Source organism: Scomber japonicus, chromosome 4, assembly GCF_027409825.1.
Source record: "Scomber japonicus isolate fScoJap1 chromosome 4, fScoJap1.pri, whole genome shotgun sequence".
Lineage (NCBI taxonomy): Eukaryota > Metazoa > Chordata > Actinopteri > Scombriformes > Scombridae > Scomber > Scomber japonicus.
Genome location: NC_070581.1, coordinates 3,981,316 through 4,001,531, shown reverse-complemented (window position 1 = coordinate 4,001,531; position 20,216 = coordinate 3,981,316). Strand labels below are relative to the sequence as shown.

The 20,216-nt window shown below is 40.8% G+C and overlaps 1 long non-coding RNA gene across 1 annotated transcript; it reads right to left on the bottom strand.

Annotated features, from left to right (window-relative positions):
• Positions 1-9,107: 9,107 nt before the first annotated feature.
• Positions 9,108-10,668, bottom strand: LOC128357818 (uncharacterized). The gene is made up of 4 exons (XR_008321226.1): positions 10,528-10,668; positions 10,145-10,245; positions 9,395-9,568; positions 9,108-9,229 (listed from the first exon to the last, which is right to left on the bottom strand). It is a non-coding gene; the product is annotated as an uncharacterized LOC128357818 (long non-coding RNA).
• Positions 10,669-20,216: the final 9,548 nt, after the last annotated feature.

Genomic DNA, 20,216 nt, shown 5'->3' with positions numbered 1-20,216 from the left:
GGCAGAGATAGCTCAGATAAAAGAGACTCTACAGCAGGCTAGGTTTCAACCACAGCCCTACATTCTACCTGCAGGTAGGCCAGATAGAGACCCCCAGCTACCCGTTTCACCACAGCAGTATTACGGCAGCTACAGTCAGCCCCAAATACCCGCTCCAATGCAGCCTCAGTATGGACCTGATCAGTACCCCAACCGCTCTATCCATGCTCCACGGAGATGTTTTGTCTGCCAGCAGACAGGAGCAAATGAACGCTGCATGCACTGTTACCGATGTGGAAGTGGAGAACATTTTCAAGCTGGATGTAAAATCAGAGGAATCAGACCGTCTAGAGAGGCTCCTTTAAACAGGGAAGGGTTACCACCACGGGACGGGTGTTAGCCATAACTGGCCATGAGTCCCAGAAATGTGCAAATTGTGGCAGTGCTGACTCTCCTGACAAATTGAAACAATGCTCATCCTGTAAAGAGACACTGTATTGCTCCAGAACATGTCAAAAACAGAACTGGACTGAACATAAGAGAAAATGCACTCACCAATCGAACGCCAGTACAAAGTCCCCCTGTAAAGAGAAAAATGCTGACACTTTACCCCCCCTAGCTCGAGTTAGCCGCCCCCACAGAGTTACCTCGCTAGTTGGCAGGCAGTGTCTTGTCGAATGTTACCTTAACGGCCACCAAATGCAAGCCCTATGGGACACGGGTTCTCAGGTGTCCATAATCGATGAAAGATGGAAAGAGGAATACTTACCAACCACAGAGCTGAGAGATGTCTCAGAGATCCTTGACTCACCTGCCGAGCTGACATTGACTGCTGCAAACGGAACTGAAATGCCATACTTGGGATGGATTGAAACCACTTTCCGACTAGCCTCTGGAACTGACCAAACAATAGAACTGATCATTCCTGTGCTTGTAATGAAAGGCTGGCACCTGTCTCGTCCCATCATCGGCTTCAATGTTATTGAGCACATCCTGACAAACACTGAAAAGACTAAACAGTACATCACAGTGAGGAAAGCTTTCCCAAGTCTCAAAAGAAATAAGGTGAGAGCTTTTATACAGGCTGTTAGCGCAGAACAAGAAGATGAGTATGCAGTCAAAACAAAGAAAGAGGAGGTTGCAGTGTCGAAACACAGTAGCATCCAGGTTAACTGTCGTGTAGCGGCACAGCCCTTTAAAGAGGACATGACCATGCTATTTCAGTCAGACCTGAACCCCCAGTGGCCAGATGGTCTTGAATTTTATGACACACTAGTCAGAGTCAGGAAAGGTGTATTTCCAGTTATCACGATTGATGTTTCTAACCCGACTGACCATGACATTGTCTTACCAGGGCGCACCTTAATTGGCACAGTACAAACTATTATGTCAGTTCTGCCTGCCCAGGTCTTTGAGAAAGTTGCAACATCAGCCACAGTGAGTCACACCAGCACGGAACCTGCAAGCAACGCCAGTGAACAGTGGGATCCCCCTATAGATTTAAGTCATCTTAGTGAGGATCAGAGACAAGTAGCGAAACAGATGCTTCGAGAAGAGTGTCAATCTTTCTCCAGGTCAGACAATGATATTGGCTGTATTGAAAAGTTGCAGATGACCATTTCTCTCAAAGACACTGAACCAGTCAAACGCACATACATTTCAGTACCTAGCCCCCTTTACCAGGAAATGAAAGGTTACCTCCACGACCTGATAGCACAGGGATGGGTTAAAAAATCAAACTCCTCGTATTCCTCACCTGTTGTGTGCGTTCGAAAAAAAGACGGCACCCTCCGGCTGTGCATAGATTACAGAGACTTGAACAGAAAAACTCATCCTGACCGTCAGCCTATCCCTCGGGTCCAGGACATTATGGATAGTCTAGGTGGTAAGTCCTGGTTTTCTCTTTTAGATCAGGGAAAAGCTTACCACCAGGGATTCATGTCAGAGGAAAGCAGACCACTGACAGCGTTTGTGACCCCGTGGGGGCTTTATGAGTGGATTCGCATCCCCTTCGGCCTCATGAATGCCCCTGCGGCCTTCCAACGTTGTATGGAGGAATGTTTGGAAGGGCTTCGGGATGACATTTGTATCCCTTATTTGGATGACACACTGGTTTTCAGTAAAACTTTTGACAACCATGTAAATGATGTACGTAAAGTGCTGCAACGCCTTAGAGAGTACGGCATCAAACTCAAGCCGAGTAAGTGTGATGTATTCAAACCTGAGGTCCGCTATCTGGGCAGAATAGTCTCTGAAGAGGGCAGTAGGGTAGATCCTGCTGATTTTGAAGCTGTAAGAGCACTAAAAGACATCAGACCTCAGACTGTGGGCCAACTCAGAAAAATGCTTGGTCTACTCACCTACTACAGACAGTACATCAAAGACTTTTCACGGAAAGCCAGCTGTCTGTATGAGCTCCTAAAAACAGACTCGGGTAAAGCCCCTGACAACAACAGAAAAACAAAGACAGGGTTAAAGAAAATGAGCCATGTTGTGCCCTCAAATACACCGATTATGTGGACAGACCAGCACCAACAGGTACTTGAACAGCTGATTGAATGCCTGCTACATCCACCAGTATTAGGCTTCCCTGATTTCAGTCAGCCATTCGTTGTACATACCGATGCATCACATCAAGGATTGGGAGCGGTACTGTATCAAAACCAAGATGGCAAACTCAGAGTCATTGCTTATGGCTCTCGCACATTAACAGCAGCTGAAAAGAACTATCACCTCCATGCAGGCAAGCTAGAATTCCTGGCTTTAAAATGGGCGATCACTGACAAGTTCCGCGACTATTTGTATTATGCTCCAACCTTCACTGTGTATAGTGACAACAACCCGCTCACATACATCCTGTCAACGGCAAAACTGAATGCAACCACTTCCAGGTGGGTTGCAGAGTTGGCTGATTTTCACTTTACAATTAAGTACAGGCCCGGAAAAGAGAACAGTGACGCAGATGCTTTGTCGAGAATGCCATTGGATGTAGAGTCACTGCTGAGAGAGTGTTCTGAGGAACTGTCATCAAACACCATTAGTGCTGCCATTCAAGCTGTTGAGGTACAGAAAGAATCCCCTGCAACATGGTCATTCACAGCTGTAGCTATGTCTGTCTCAGCCGAAGGTGAATCAGCCACCGCATCAATCAGCCCCATATCAAAGGAACAGTTAAGAGAAGCACAGAGATCCGACCCAGTTATCTGTCCTGTGTTAGAGTGTAAATTGTCTGGTTGTAAGCCACCGGTTAAGGAGCTGAGAGCATGCAGTCCAAAAACAAAATGTCTGTTTAGAGAATGGGAAAAATTGACAATAGATGATGATGGCATTCTGTACAGAAATACCACTGCTCGCAAGCAACTAGTCTTGCCAGAAAGATACAGAGGGAAGGTGTTGGAAGAGCTGCACAATAACATGGGACACCAAGGCGCTGACCGCACAGTATCCCTAGTACGTGACCGCTTCTTCTGGCCATATATGCAATCAGACATAGAGCACTATGTGACCAAAGCCTGCACTTGTCTCAAACAGAAAAAGCCCTGCCATGACACAAGAGCTCCCTTGACAAATATTGTGACAACACAGCCATTCGAACTGATAAGCATTGATTTTCTCCATCTCGACCGATGCAAAGGCGGATACGAGTACATTCTTGTCATTGTTGATAATTTCACACGTTTTGCCCAAGCATATGCTACCACATCCAAGTCAGGCAAGACTGCTGCAAACCTCATCTTCAATGACTTTTCTCTAAAGTTTGGTTTCCCCTCTCGCATCCATCATGACCAGGGCGGAGAATTTGAGAATCAGTTGTTCAGTCAGTTAAAGAAACTCAGTGGAGTGGCTGGGTCCAGAACAACACCCTATCACCCGATGGGGAATGGTCAAGTGGAACGGATGAACAGGACATTGTTGCAAATGCTTAAAACATTGACCGAGACACAGAAATCAAACTGGAAAGAGTCCCTGAACAAACTGATGTATGCCTATAACTGTACACGCTGCGAAGTGACAGGCTATTCGCCATTCTATCTTCTGTATGGGAGATCACCCAGACTTCCAGTTGATATGTTCTTCGGGCTACATACAGAGTCAGGTTCCAGTAATCAGCGAGACTATGTGGAGAGATGGAAACAAGGCATGGAGGAAGCATACGCCATCGTACTATGGCATAAAAGTGAGGAGTTCAGTGTTACAACCCGGTGAGCGCGTCTTGATTAAAAACCTGACACCCAGAGGAGGACCAGGTAAACTCAGGAACTATTGGGAGGACACAATTCACACTGTAGTGAGACAAATGGGCTCTGACCTGCCAATTTATGAAGTGAGACCAGAACAGGGTAAGGGACGCTCGAGAGTTTTACACAGAAATTTGCTAATGCCCTGTGATCACTTACCTTTTGAGACACAACCAGACTTGGCTAGAAATGACAAAAGGAAACCGAAAGAGAGACCCCAGCTTGTGACTCAAATTCAGGAATCCGACGAGGACAGTGGGGATGAATATGAACTGCATTATGAGCCACTGCAAGCCCCCACAGTGCCAGCAGGGAGACATGAGACATTTGATCACCCGGAGATGCAGCTTGAACACAGGCACCTACCAGCGGAGAGAGCTAAAACACCAGCTGCTATTGCAGTACCAGCACAGTCTCCAGGAGGAGATCAGCTGGAGGAGTCCAATGCACTTGCTGAAACTCTACCAGGTGAAGGAAAGTTGCCTGACGAACACTCAGCCCCAGCCTCTCCCCCAGCAAGTGCTGCTGCTGAATCTGAGGAGTTGTCCTACCAGCTGCCAAAAAGGGAGAGACACCCGCCAACACGTATGACCTATGATCAGCTTGGCATTCCTTCCTGCTATAATGTCCAGCCAACACCCCAAATGCTACCCATGTACCCCACACCAGGACTGGTCCCATGGCTGCCACCCCTACAGCCATATTACTTCCAGCCCCCCTTCATGTATGGACTCCAGCAAACATGAGCCTACTGCTCATACAGACTGTTTTCATGGAAAATTCATAGACTTTTTATGTAGAACATTGCCATGAAAAACTAATTGACTGTTGAAAGAGTACTCATGGACTCTATGCAGTCACCAAACATGGACTCTAGCCTTGTGCTTATGGACTGTTGACAGTCATCGAACCGTGACCTTTGGCCTTTGTTCGAGTACAACTCAGAAGAAGATCTATGTGTCAAGTTAATGTGAGACTAGAAGAGGAAATTGTTTAATTTGTTTAATGTCGGGGCGGCATTTATTTTGTAGGGGAGTGTGTGACAAGTTAAAAAGATTGCAATTTCATGGTCTGTAATAATATTAAAATGCTGTGATGAGGTTTAAAAAGATCATATGGTCATGAGAAACAATTCACAAGATGTGTTTTAAAATGGGTTAAAAACAGTAAAAACTCATGGTATGGTTACAAAGGGTTTAAAAATGCTAAAAAGTCTCTTTAATTAATTCATAGTTTATTTCATTGTTCATTGTTAAAAGTTAGGATGTAACAGCATTATCAGTGATCGACAATGTGGTCTTGATCTGTTAGTCTGAGATCGATTACTCTGGTCTCCACCCACATACTAGGGGATTCGCGGTATTTTTCCTCATTACAGTAAACGTTACTGAGGAAACGCATACTTATCACTGTCGTGATTATTTCTCCCCTTATTCAGGTATGTTTTTGGTGTTTCACTGCTAACTGTGTCGTGATAATTTTCTGTACATGTTGAGAATGTTTTTGAGTGTTTATATAGGAATTTTGAGGAAGTTAAGGTAAAGTTTTGTCAAATACAATAACGAGTGTGTGAGAGTAAAACTCCCGCTTGCTAGGAGAGTTCAAACTGTTGCTAGGTCGCGTGTGAATATTATTTTGTGAACTTGCATGTGCACAGTAGAAATGTATTTTGCACAGTTTTTATATATGTGTTATTTGATGACTATTGTGAGTTTTGTGAGGGTTTGCTGCGCTAAAATTGCATGTTATGTACTAGTGACAGTAAAATGGATGAGTTATGTCTCTAAGAAATATATTTTTGTTGTTATTGAATATGTACTGTATGCTACTGAATCTAACTTGTAGTGTAAATGTTATTTGGAAAAGTGAATGTATATATTTTCTATGATTACAGTAAACGTTACTGAGGAAACGCATACTTATCACTGTCGTGATTATTTCTCCCCTTATTCAGGGGCGTAACAAACGCATAGGTCTTGTTTCCTCCATACCATCAAGGCGTGGCCTTAAACCCCTTGCTAGACTAGGAGTAGTTAGCACAGCCTTGGTTCTGCAGCCTTTGTACAGATCATTTGTAGAAGTTTTGAGGACACACAAAGATTCAGATTTCAGCTGCTCCAGGTAATTCTGAACCCTGAAGGCAGGCTGGTCAACTTATTGGCTATTTTCAGGATCATTAGGGAAGTAGGCCCCTCTCTCTCTCCAGCCGCATCCACTTCCTGCCATCGCCACCACCACCACCACAGCAGTACCACATGATGGTGTCTCTGCCATGCTGGAACCGACAGATGAGGAACTGCTGGAGCTAACCCAGGAGCAAGCCCTCATCTTGGACCAGCCCGCAGTCACCAGCTCCCTCCACACCAGCACCATCGGTACCACCACCTGCTGCAGAGGACTTGGAGTATATGCCCGGGCCCACCTTCCTTCCTCGCCCACCACCTGCTAGCAGTGCTGAGGTAAAGTTGTCTGTCAAACAGTAAATGTTACCTTGTCAGATGTCAAAATTCACAACAGTAATTCTGAAAAGAGAGAAATTTAATACCCAGTAACATTGATATCTGTTCTGTTTTCACTGTCTCTACTCTTAAAATAGCATTTTGTGAAGTTTTGACAATAAGTTCAGATATATTTCTCAATAATGGCTAATATAGCATTTTACACCAAAACAGTAAGACACACAAATCCCAGTAACGTATCTGCCCTGTGTTCACTGTTACAGCACTTAAAACTGCATTTTGTGTGGTTTTGACTATAAGATCACCCAATGTTTGCAAAACAAAATTAAAATGAAATATAAGTGAAAAGCTAAACTAAGTCCCACCCCTCCATTTTAACAATGTCGTAAATCAGTGCATTAGTCTTTCCACTCAGTGCTGTCCTAACCCTAACCTTGTTTATTGAGAGAATGCACAAACAAAGTTTCACACACACAATGAAACTTACTGAAAATCAAAGCTCAGCATTTAACTTACATGTTTGTATTTTGTTCACCTGTGGCTCAAAGGTTTTTATTTTTGTTTCAAATTTTCCATACAGACACACATCTATACTGGCACACCACCACTTTCACTCATCACCTACTCACACAGACACGAATGTGCATGCACAGGCTGTCGAACTCGATAGAAATGTGTGTGCGTACACATGTATGTACAGCTCCAGAGACTGTACAATTTATATTGTGCTGCATTCACAAATCAGAGAATTTGTGTCATCTTGCAGATCTGCAGTAACTCTGTTATCTGCATTTGCATGTGTGTGCGCATGTGTGTGAATAAGTGATTTTTTTCAGCTGCTCCAGGTAATTCTGAACCCTGAAGGCAGGCTGGTCAACTGGGCTTGGAAAACAATGTAGACTCGATGGGAGGAGGCTGTGAATGGTGCAATGTTGGTTTCTTGAACAAACAACACAGAAAGGACAGAGAAAAGAGTCATACCTAATTATACATGGGAGGATGGACTGGCAATCTTACAAATAGCTGATTTCACAAAAAATTGTGTTTTCCTTTCTGTTCCCTTGTGTTCCCTCAGTGACATTCTGCTTATTTTTATTTATTTTTCAATCTGTTTACATAAATACTGTAGTAAATGATTTAGAAGTTACAGTCCAACATAACTATATAACAATATAATAAAAGATCTTCATTAAAGGTAGGGTTGGTAATGTTGGAAAGCTAGCAAGAGAGCTAGCAAGATTTGAAAATAGCACCTCCTCCTGCCTCCTCTAAGTTCAACCCTCAACCCCGCTGCTCCCCCTCCCGTCAGTGAGTCCGTCCAAGCCACGCCCCCACAAACTGGAACGCGCACACTGCTGCAGGGAGGAGAGGAGAGGAGAGCTAACCTAACGAGCTAGCCATTTCAAAGTATTTTGGACAACAACCAAACAGTCTCACGTCTCATTTACCTGTAAGTAAACTGTATTATTATGTTTTTGTTTGTTTTATAGCACATCAGTCTGTGCAGATTCAGATCCGGGACCCGGGTCTGAATCTGCTGAATCTCCCCAAGGATACGGCTGGATTCAGACCCATCAGCTAAATTACATTGTAATAATTGTTACGTGTTTTTCACTGACAAACGTGTATTTTATGTTTTTATTAGTCACGTAGCATATCTGCTATGTTTTTCATTGACAATTATGCAGGGTGATGCAGAAGTGTTAGGAAAGTAAATTTGGGCCAATATCTCAATTTTTCTATAAAACTTAGACACATATTCTATTAGGCTAACGATATCTTTGTTGTTTCATTGTTAGAGTTTACACGATGAGAGCACTGGCTCAGACCCGAGCTACAGTCCTGAACCGAAAAATATAAACACATGAAACTTTCAACTCTGGTCCGGCAATATACCAAAAATATGATAAATGAAATTACAATATTAGTAATAATAAAGGACAAGATGGTGAGAGTCTAATCTTCTTGATTAACTATTTTTTACAGGCTAGAATTGAACGACTGAGATTGGAAGAATCTCATCAGTTGCTTCAGATCAAGGGACCCAAGCCTCATGTTTGATGTCCTGCAGATGTCAGCATCAGGAGATGCTCCTCCACCAGGCCCTCCAGCTCCATGTCTACCTACATGGTGTGTGTGCAGGAAGTGCCGTGAGATGCCCACAGATCTAGAAAAAAAGTGCTGTGAGCAACAACCTGCTTCCTAACCCTAACCCTCACCTGGACGTATACATTTGACATTTTAAATTTGGTCTTTTATTTATATTTTGTCAGTTTTTAATAAAAATTTGAAAATGATGAATGCCTTTCATTTGACTATTTCTGCAAAAGAAGCAATATATTTTCTCACCACCACATTAAAAATAAGTGATTACAGAATAATTACAACAAAATTGGTATAACCCTTTTTATTGTTACATAAACAATCTGTACATTTTCAACATGAGTGTATCTACACATTGGAAAAGGTGTTTCCAGGTAAGGCAGACAGGTCAGGCTGTGTGTAGGGAGTATTTGTCAGCGGTGGTGATCTACTCCTTTGGCAGTGATTTACCTTTAGGAAGAATATCACAATTACACATCTGACAATAATGAATACATTTTTGAGATAATCAAAGAATAAGAATACTTAGAGCTTTATTTCCTATTTCTTTTGCACATAATTATGTTAGAACTTCTTCATCAAACTACAAAACTACAATATTGTAAGAAAACTCACCTAGGCCTCTGCTGAGTTGGGTCTGCAAAAGCTGTATGCTTTTGAGCTTAGTGGGGGTAGCATACTAGAGGTGTCAACGAGGGGGGTAGCTGCAGTAATGGCTGGGCTGGGGGAGGGACAGATGTCTGCCCAAACCAGTTGAAGAATTAACATCATCTCATCACGTCATCATCTCTGTGAAGATTACAAAATTAGAAAATACTGTCAACATACATTTACTCTTCATTCATAGAGGACAAAACACAGAACTTTTTATATGTAGAAATAGAAGTCTTGGGTTTGGCAGTTGGACCAAAGGAGCATAAAGATTGATATAAACTGTTGAGAAGATCCTCAGTTTGTTTCTATCCTCTCTGCATAGCATCTACCAGAGTATAGTCCATAGACAAGCTTGTAGCATGATCAATTACTCCACCAACACCACGCAGAGTTAGAGGTACAACTTATGCTAGCTGTGTTTTATTTTAGTGTTGATGGTTGTTGTTGTTGTTAACAACTCAGTGTGAAGTGCTGGACCTCCTAAGGTGAAGGACAGGTTTTATCCTCAGGCCATCACTAACATTTACTCAATGTCTGTATAATGATATGGCAGATATCACTGATAACACATATTGTATGTGCAATAATGCTGTTTTCTGAAGTACCTCAAATAGCACTTTGAGGCACATAAAACAGAAAAAGCTAGATATGAAAGACAGATATTTATATCCCACCAAAGACATATTCATAGCAGCAGCAAGTTGAACTCACCGGTCGGACAGAGACTCAGAAACAATAGTTGAACTGGAGGGAGAGTAGGTCTCATCAATCCGTGTTTAGACGGTGTCGAAGTTGATCGGTCCTTCTCATGGCTATGAAAACATAAATGAGCTACATCACCACAGTTGTAACGTGTAAAAGCCAATATACGTAGGTCTTTTTATCACAATAATAATGCAGATACTGACGACTAGTGTATATTAATATCTTTCAAAATAATATACTAATCTATTCAATACTAGGGTCACCGACCCGTTTTAAACACACAGCAAAGCTAATATTAGCATTACGCTAATACAAGCTACAAAAGTAGCTACGTTAGCATAACTTACATATATATAACAAATCCTCCCCGAAGCAAAACAAATCATTACCTGTCCAACAGAAAGAGAGCAACCTCGGCATCACTGTTCAGGCCCTTCAGATCCCTCAGTTGTCTCCACCGCTCAAATGCTACTCCGATGTTGATTCTTGTTTGACCTCTTGCTTTATCCAGAGCCTTTTTATTAGCAGTCCTTTCCTCCTCCGGCCTCTCTTTCTTCCCCTTTTCTCTGGACGAGCCGTTACAAGTAGACGTGCAAGTGGTATTTTCTCAGCCATTGCTCTTAAATAAATATTACATCCGTATTCGGTAGTTCTGCAGAGTGGGGAGAGGGTGTGCTGGTTTTTCTGGCAACAGCGACAGGTGAAGACTGTGCACGCGCGCAGTAGGCAGGGAGAGAGGGGGGCGGGGCGTAGACTGTATGCGGAAGCAAAACTAGACATGAAGCCACCTGATTGGTTTTTTCTGTTCGCACCGAACGGCTCGGATTGGTCGGGGTTTTATCAGTCCTGTGGCCGCTACAGAGCTCTGATTTTTTCCGTTCCTTTTTCTAAAGCCATAATGTATTAATACCTTTCATAATAGAAGGACCATTTCTCCCAGTATAACAAAAAGTGTTTCTGAACAGGATTACCAACCCTACCTTTCAGTGCCCCCTAAAATATTCTTAAGCCCCCCTAAATAATTGTATATTCAATTATTAAAAAAAAAAAAAAAAAAAAAAAAAAAAAAAAAATATATATATATATATATATATATATATTTTTTTTTTACAGAAAAGTGCCGACAAAATCAATATAATGTGGCCAGAATATGAGTTTAAATAAATAATAACCAGTCATTATTAACTTAAATATGATCATAAATCTTCGTGAAGTTTCCCTTCACTTAGGGAAGGTAGAGAGTCAGTGCGTCGTTATCCAATCCATTCCACTTGTTCATATAGAGCACGCCCACATCACTGAAATCCAGTCCATGTTTTCCCTGAAACTTCGGTTGCACTCGGTACCTGGGTACCTGTAGCATGTGTGTACAGGAGCGGAGCATACAGAACCGACTACAACATCATTAGGAGAAGAACGTGAACAAGATTATTTTCAAGAGAGTAAGTAGTATTCATCACTGCTGATAGTAACAATAAGTTAGCTCCAGCAGAAAGTCCCACGTAATAACCAAATGCTCCCTATTTGACAAATAAAAACCTGGCTTGCAGCCTTGCACACTCTGTAGGAGAGAGCCCCCTGTACAAGAGGCAGCGTGAGATGCGTGCTGTATAGACGATCTCTGTGCACGTCTTACCTTTGTTGTTTTGAGGTCAAAAGTTACATTTCAGCTCTAAAAGAACGCCGCTACTTTAGCTAGCTAGTTAGTCTGAAATGCACTGTGAAGGTCCTGGTTGTTTATAGAGTTAGGTGTGCACTCTTTTTTACCATATACTATCTTTGGGGTGACTTCCTTCTGATGCACACAGTGAAACAAGAGCTGAGCTCATTCACGTATGATTATGTGGATGATAATAATAATAATGACAATTAGAATGATGATGATGATGATGATGATGATGATGATAATAATAATAATACACTAATAATAATCATTCACTCCACCACCCCTATTGACCTGTAGGAGTCAGGGCAGAGAGAGAGAGTGAGAGGGGAGAAACCTCTACTACTGGAAAGGTGAGTGTAAAGGATTTCACAGGATAGAGTCATTTGTGATGCAGACAGTCTTGGAATTTTATGGGACTCCATATGAATATGAAATATGAAACATTTCAGTCCAAGTGCACCATATAAGACTTATTTAACTCGAGCTTTTAAGTAATGTTACTGTTGAGAGTAATGTTTGGAAAGTGGAGATAGCCAAGACAGAGATATATAGGCCTAAGACAAATTAGCCTGGCCCAAATATTTTCATGAGTACCTTAATATAACTGTAATTTATGTAATTAAGTAATATTTTTCAGGGCTTGAAATTACAACCATTTTAGTCACATATGTGCCCAAAATATATTCTGTGCTACTTCAAAATATTTGGGAGTAAACAATTATTGTGTACTTTGTGAGAACACAGTGCTCTTTTTTTGCATACAGTTTTGGATAATACATGTGGGCTCTTAATGAATAATAAGCATTGGTTAAATACGGCACTGTAACTATGTGGATTTTTTCTTTTTTTGTTGTTGTTAATGCTGTAAACATGCAGTACTTCCTGTGTTTGTTGTTGTACTGTGTTAGAAATGTAATGGTGGCCTAAAACATTTAGACAGTAAAGTGTCTCTGTTAAATCTGTCCAAAAGTGGAAAAGCAATTTTTCAGTTTTTGTTAGCTGTTTGTGAAATTAAACGTTCGCTCACATCCTATGCATCTCCTGGGGGCTAAGCCCCCCCTGTCCTTAAAACCTAGTGACGCCCCTGTGCAATACCAATATTTCTTATTGCTGCTGCTTCAGATTAAAAGTGTTCAACTGGTGAAATATATGCTGATTCTTATAGTAAAACAGCAACAGGAAATGCATTGTATTTGTCACCATAGTTAGCACCAAAAGTGATAGTTGATTATAAATGTGTCTAAAATTATTAGTAGGCTTCCTTAAAATGCAGTCAGTTTTGTTGGTTGTTCTGCAAACAGATACCCAAGTGCCTGTTTTAGCTGCCCAATAAGTGTTTGCTGTATTATTAAATTGCATTTGCCAAATGAACCAGGACCGAAATCTTAATGATTATAACATAACTAATTTTTCCTTGCACATTGTTCCATTTAATGAATGTTTGAACTTCATGTGCAGAGTGACGTATGAGTTTGATGGCTGTTTTCACATTAATTTGCTAAAGGGTGAAAATTTCTCTGTACTCACCTTAAATCTCAGTTTCAGATTTGTGATATAACAAATTAGTTAGTACTGAGTGGTGGTCCAGTATGCTGTAAACACAGGTGTGATATATTTATGGCATGTTTATAGATTTAGGATTTTTTAAATCAGGGAGAATAAATATTTCTGAATTTTTATAAGGTATTCTGACTTTCTTACAGACTATTTTTGTATGTCTTGAAATATGTCTGGAAGGGACTTTTAACTACTATCTCCTCACATTCAGTCTTCTTCAGGGAGGATAAATGCATACTTGCAGTTCCAAAAATGTATTTTCTTCAAATAATAATCAAATAATCCTAGTTTAATGGCAGAACACATCTATTTTCAGGTACGTGCAACATCTAGCATAACAGCCTGACCACACTTCATGCAAATTACACAAAGTGAAAACTGCATCAAAAATTGGAGTGACACAAAATGATGTACCCCTACCACTATCAGATTCAATGAATATCCTTCTAAGTCTGTGACATTACAGTTAAAGTAGTGATTCTTCTTCGGTTACATACAATAAGGTCACAGTAAGGTCCAAAAGGCAGGAGGTATCTGGGCCATCATACAGCTTCAAAAAGTTGTTGTGACAATCTCCAGGGTCATCCTCACTGATTTGGGTAAAGGTGACAGACACCATAGTCATAATGGTTAAGGTGGAATTATCATTTTATCAATTTTGCTCTGAAAAAGGCCAGTTTTAAATGTGTTTTCACTGTGAGTTCAAACTTAACTTTATAGTGTATTTCTTTCTCTTTGCCACAAGAGGGAGTATTCACCAAGGTGAGCGCTTGTAGATGAGCTAAAATTAGCAGTGTGTGTTACCTTTTGACAACTTATTCCTGAGAACTCTTAAAGCTCTTCTGATGTCATTTGGGCAAATGATGCAGTAAATGATCATCACATGTAAATTTCTCATATGTTATATGTGAAAGGGTGAATTGTGTATTTTTTTTCATGTGAAGATAATTGTGAAGAAGAAACATTTGGTTTAAATGAAAGAAAATCCTCATCCTGTCATAACCTCTGCTGAGATTCTGACCATGTATTTATCTAATAATCTCTCTCTTGTTAATTCTTGACTTTATAGAATTGAAAATTAAATTGTGGTTAGTTTAAGTGTAAAAAAAACAACCACAAAAACAAACTTAAACCAAACTTAAATCCAAAACCATAAGCATGAAAAACTGTTCCATAATGGAAAACTATGGTGCAATGGAATTAACCATAGTTTTCAGGACTTTAATTCTGAAAAGGAAAAAATTGCTAATGCTATTTTTTGAAGAATTGGCCTGATAGATAGATAGATAGATAGATAGATGTAAGGGTTTTGTCTATTGTGTGTGTGTGTGTGTGTGTGTGTGTGTGTGTGTGTGTGTGTGTGTGAAGGTCTGGAATTAATAATCATTTAGCCTCATAAAATTAACCTGGGTGCTATCACTCTAGGGTGTCCAGGTGTCCAGCTCTAGGCCGGACAGTCCGGATTTTCAATGCCCTGTCCGGCGTCCGGCGCAGCATCAAGCCAGACACATATTTATCCTCCTAGGCACTAGGCTTTAAGAGCAGAGTTTTTTCATCTTTGCTGGGATGCAGCACAACATCCAATCATAGACTGTAAAAAATGCATCCTACGCAGTAACATATCTGGTCTAACAAATGATTGGCTAAGAGCGGTGTCAGATAAATATCTGCTTATATCATTGGTTAAAAACATAAACAAGGGTCCATGTGCTGCTACGTCATATGACATTGATAGAAAGTTAGCATCATGCCAAAATGCAATACCTCGAAAGAACAGAAGTATTGCAGATAGTCAATCAACTATTTTGGTGAGTACACTAACCTTATGATGTCACTGATGGGCTACATGAAGTATTTATATTTATTGGGTTGAAAACAATACAGATTTTGGAAGGCTGATAACTATATTGTTGCTATGTTGTTATTTGTACCAGTCTCTGCAGGATATAAACAGGCCCAGGGACAGTGGGGGCTTGGAAGCCATGATGACAGAGGGGCTGTTGTCTCCTGAGCTGCTACAGAGGGTGAATGTGGAGTTTGCTTAAATACAGGTCTGCTGCACACACAAAGACACTGTGGCTGTGTGTGTGCCCAAAAGACTGAAGCACTTTAGAAATGCTATACTTTTTGAGCAGTTGAATGCTTTTTTTTTTTTAACAATTTCCTTTGTTGTTTACATAAAAGGTTATTTAGGCTTTTTTTAAAACATTTTTTTATTATGTATGTTACCTGTTAATTGTTTTTTACATTTAAGTCCACACGTTATGCTTTGTGGCACTCTGCACTTTAAAAGATTCATCTCAGTGGTCACTTTTTGAACACCACAATGTATTGAATAAATACAAATACTGTGAACAAACATTTTTTGACTTTTCATTAATATTTTTTCCTATTCAGCTACACAAACATCGTATTTAAACCACTCAAAATTGTACTATAAATGAGAGTATACCAGAGTCCTATGTACACCGTAGTAGTTTATTGATATGCCGCATAATGTCTTCCTTTTTGGTGTTATGGAAATGGTCACTCTAGCTGAGACCCGGAGCTTCTCCCGCTGCTGTTATGAGACACAGAGTTGGCAACAGAGCCCTGCAGCCATCCAGACCATAACATCAAGCTATGTTTTTTAGCAGGCTTAGGCCATTGCACATCTGAACCTCCTTTATGCCAAGCTCCAATAGAGGAACATAGATTCAGTCCGTATCAGTGGGTGCATCCAACAGGACATATAAAAGATCAGCTAGTAGCTGCATAAAATTGCATAAATGCAGGATAAGAAATGATAGAATATGTTTGAAAATAATATTGACTATTACAGTTGATTTGGGGTGAATTTAATTATTATGCTTAATCAGAGCGGTGTGTAGTGCTTAATGCACCATCTATTGTTGGTCTCATTTAATAGAGCTCATAGACTCCATAAGTCCCTGGTTATGCCAAATTTCAAAGCCCATGTGCTGTGCCGTATCAGATGGATTGGTCTGCCCAATGAGGAGAAAAGTCTGGTCTACCTGATCTTGCAAGCACAAAAAGATGGCCCAATCAGGACAGCATTGTGCCTGGCCCAGTGTTTAATTTGTAAATAATTGCTCATGAGGGACTTTCACTAGTAGCCTCACAGAGGTATCAGGACACCCCACATGTCTGTGGGAGGAGGGCTGTGGGAACATAGGGTCTAAATTGTAATAATCTCTTAGAAATGTGGGAACATACAGTAGGGCCTAAATTTAAATAATTTCTTAGAAACGTGGGAACAACGTAGGGCTGTGGGTACACAGTGCTGTGGGAACATAGAGCTGTGGGAAGATAGACACACTCCCAGTCCATCAGTCTGATAATCATACAACACAGTTATAAGAGTGATGGCATCTTTACCTCTTGCCTTTGTCCGCTAAATAAAGTGTTAGAAATGGAATATTGTTTATGAAAGAGAGGCTGGGATTCATTCTTAACTGCTCTTAATATTTTGCTCTCTACCCTGCAAATATTTGAGATTATTGAACTTGTTTTAAATTAAATGTTCTGGTTTCTACCTTTGAGAAACCAGAACATTGTACATTGTTCAAACTGTAAAAACATGCTGCAAGTCTCTAATCTTTTTTTTCATCTTACTGAAACACTGTATTTCTCTTTAAGCCTCCCAAGTACCGGCCCCTCTCTTTCTCTGGCTGCATCCACCTCCTACCATTGCCACCACCACAGCAGCACCACATGAGGGGGCTGGGCTCCACACCAGCATTGCCACCTCCACCTGCTGCAGAGGACTTGGAGGAGATGTCCAGGCCTGCCTTCCTTCCTCCCTCCCTCACCACCTGCTAGCTGTCTGTCAAACAGTAAATGTTTCCTGTCAGGTCTCAGAGGTCAGTGCTGTCCTCACCCATGAAGTCATTTCCTAAGATATTAAAGTGCTTTGTATGTTTCTCTTGTTCTCCCTCCAGCTACTGCCTGTGTCCTTTAATGGAGAATGTATGTAAACTCTAACTTCGTCACAAAGAGAATCACAAGATACACTTTCTGCTTGTCATGAAAATTGTTTTTCTAACTCTGTATGCAACCAAACTGCAGAACTAGAAGGTAAAAGGTAACTAGAAGGTAAAACAGGCAACTATGTATCTCCTGAGGGGTATTGCACAAAAGTAGAATAAAGAAATCCAGGATAACTGAGCAAGCGCAGCTCGATCTAGTCTGACCGGCGCATCTTGGCTTAATCGGTTGCACGTTTGCTGAGCCAGGATGAAAAGGTGCCGCTATGTCAAGCCAGGTGTAGATAGTTGGGATAAGTGCATGGTCACGGCATTCTCAAATAGACCCATGGCATCGATCACAGAATCACAGATTGGAAAATGGAAAGGTGTTGCGCGTTATTCTTCACGGCCGCTGAACAACAGCTCCTGATGGAATTTCATGATGAGGTTAAAGAAATTATGAGAAAAAAGGCAACACAAAGTACTGTTATTAAGGCAAGGGAGAAAGCCTGGCAGACAATCGCGGACCGGCTCAATGCGTACAGTAAGTAGTGCAAAAATGTACAATTAATACACAGTGCTCCACTAGAACTGTCATAATTACAATTAAAGGACTAAAGAAGTTACTGTCCAAGCCCACTAATCAACAGTTGTACACTTTGATTTAAATGTGGCAAGTAAAAGTGCATGCTACTCAGGAAATATAATTAAGTGCAAACAATTATCCAGTGTGTGTCAATGTTATCTATTTAATCTGTTTTTCCTATATTATGTGTTTTGTCTATTTCATTGATCTTGTCTGGCCAGAAGAGGTCCAGGCAGCAAGTCAAAATTAAATATAAGAACATTTTGCAAGCTGGTAAGTGACTTCAGTTTAGATTACAGTGAACAAATGAGGTGAATAGATTAGGTGTCTGACATATTGAATGTATGATTTGTAGCAGTAAAAAAAAAAAGCCCATACAACTGGCACGGGGGCGGCCCACCAAGCCAGGATATGACCCCAGCAGAGGAGCTGGCACTCCACCTTAACAAAGGGAGGCCAGTGATGGAGGGGATCCCGGGAGGGACTGTCACAGACTGTGTCCCAGCAATGGGCACTGACTGTTTCATATAAGGTATATAATGCAGCACTACTGCACATGAAAACAATCAAAAAATATATTACTGTCTGACTTTGGATTTTCTTGCAGTGTCTGGGAACACAGTCACTCTATTGGAGCCACCAGAAGACGATCCGGTGAGTTAATTTTATTGAAATCACAGGCCTGGCATATCCTGTCAAAAATCCTAATAAAAGTTCTTGTATGTATACGGCAGGGGGAAGGCCCAAATATGGGCAGATCCAACACATCTAAAATATACAGAATTTAGTCTACTAGTCTATAGACAAAACATTTCTTATACCTTACTTAGGACCTTTGTCCTACATCCAACACTATATCAAACCTCTGACTCCAGTTGCCTCTACCCCATTCAGGGAAAACAGTCAAACACATATCTGACCTCGGCTGCTATAGCAACCCTATCAGAATGCCTCCTGTTTTCCCCAAAAGGAGCTGACTCACTGCTTACCACTATCTCAAAGGGAGACAGTGTCTAACCCTATCATTTGGTGAGGCCTTGCGATGACCGCAAAGCCTAGTTTGACCCAGTGCATATGAATGATGGAAAATTCCCTAACAATCCCCTCTTATTGATCAGGAGATCAATACTGACTACCCATACTCTAGACATTACAGTGGCAAAACTACCCACGGAGTACCCCAGAACAGAATCAGCATCTACCGTACAAATCCACAAAAGTCACATAAGACAAAATCAAATAGTATTGAAAATATAAACTCCCACAGTAACATCATTCCGTTACAATTAATGTCCCTAGGGAAAAATAAAATGAATTAAAAAACATTTCATGAAAATCATTGAAAAACATTTCATGCAAATCATACCATTCCCCTCTTATGTACCACATATGCCTATTCTGTCACATGACACGAGTTCCGCCTTCCGGCCAACAAGGGCAGTTGTGAAGCTCACCCTCAAAGGAATGAAGAACCCCTGAAACACTGAAGTATTAAAGGAGCTCAGGACAGACATCATGAGTCACATGCACCTATCTCATAGAAGCTATATTTCCCTAAAAATCCTGAAAAAGCAAACAAGAACCCTGTGCTAACTACTCCTAGTCTAGCAAGGCGCTTAAGGCCACGCCTCGATGGTATGGAGGAAACAAGACCTATACGTTTACCCTTCTTATCCCATTAGGAAACCTTACACTTTAAAAGGTGGTACATACATACACATGTGATTACAGCAATACAGCAAAATACTCATTTCATCCCTGAAAAGGAAAAGTTAAATCACATTAACAATTTCAATCATTGTCACACATTTAATTTATGCACTGACGAGTCTTCAACCCATGTACTTAACGTACAGTCGAGGGTCACCACCATGGGAGAGGTTATTAGCACTTTTGATGCATGGTGGCCTTGAATCCATCATCCGTTTCATCTTCTTCATCAGTTGCAGTTTTTTCTTTTTCATTGCATTCAAATACACATTTATGAAATCCAAATCACATACAACATTCTCTATAAACTAAACAAAGAAATGATTCTGCTTATTCAAACTAGAGAAATGTTTAACTGTACTTCATTAAACAAAAATGATTAAAGTGATTAATAGTTATTTTGAAATTTGGAAAACACAATAAAATATGGAATCATTAAAACAATGAAACCCTGAAATGAAAATAAAACAAGTACCTGAACACACAGAAGCCTCTGAGTTTCATTTGCAGACAGCAGGTGATACGCATCTGCCTCAGTTTAACACTCAGACACATCACGCCTCCCACTGTCTGACTCCCTGATTCATTAAA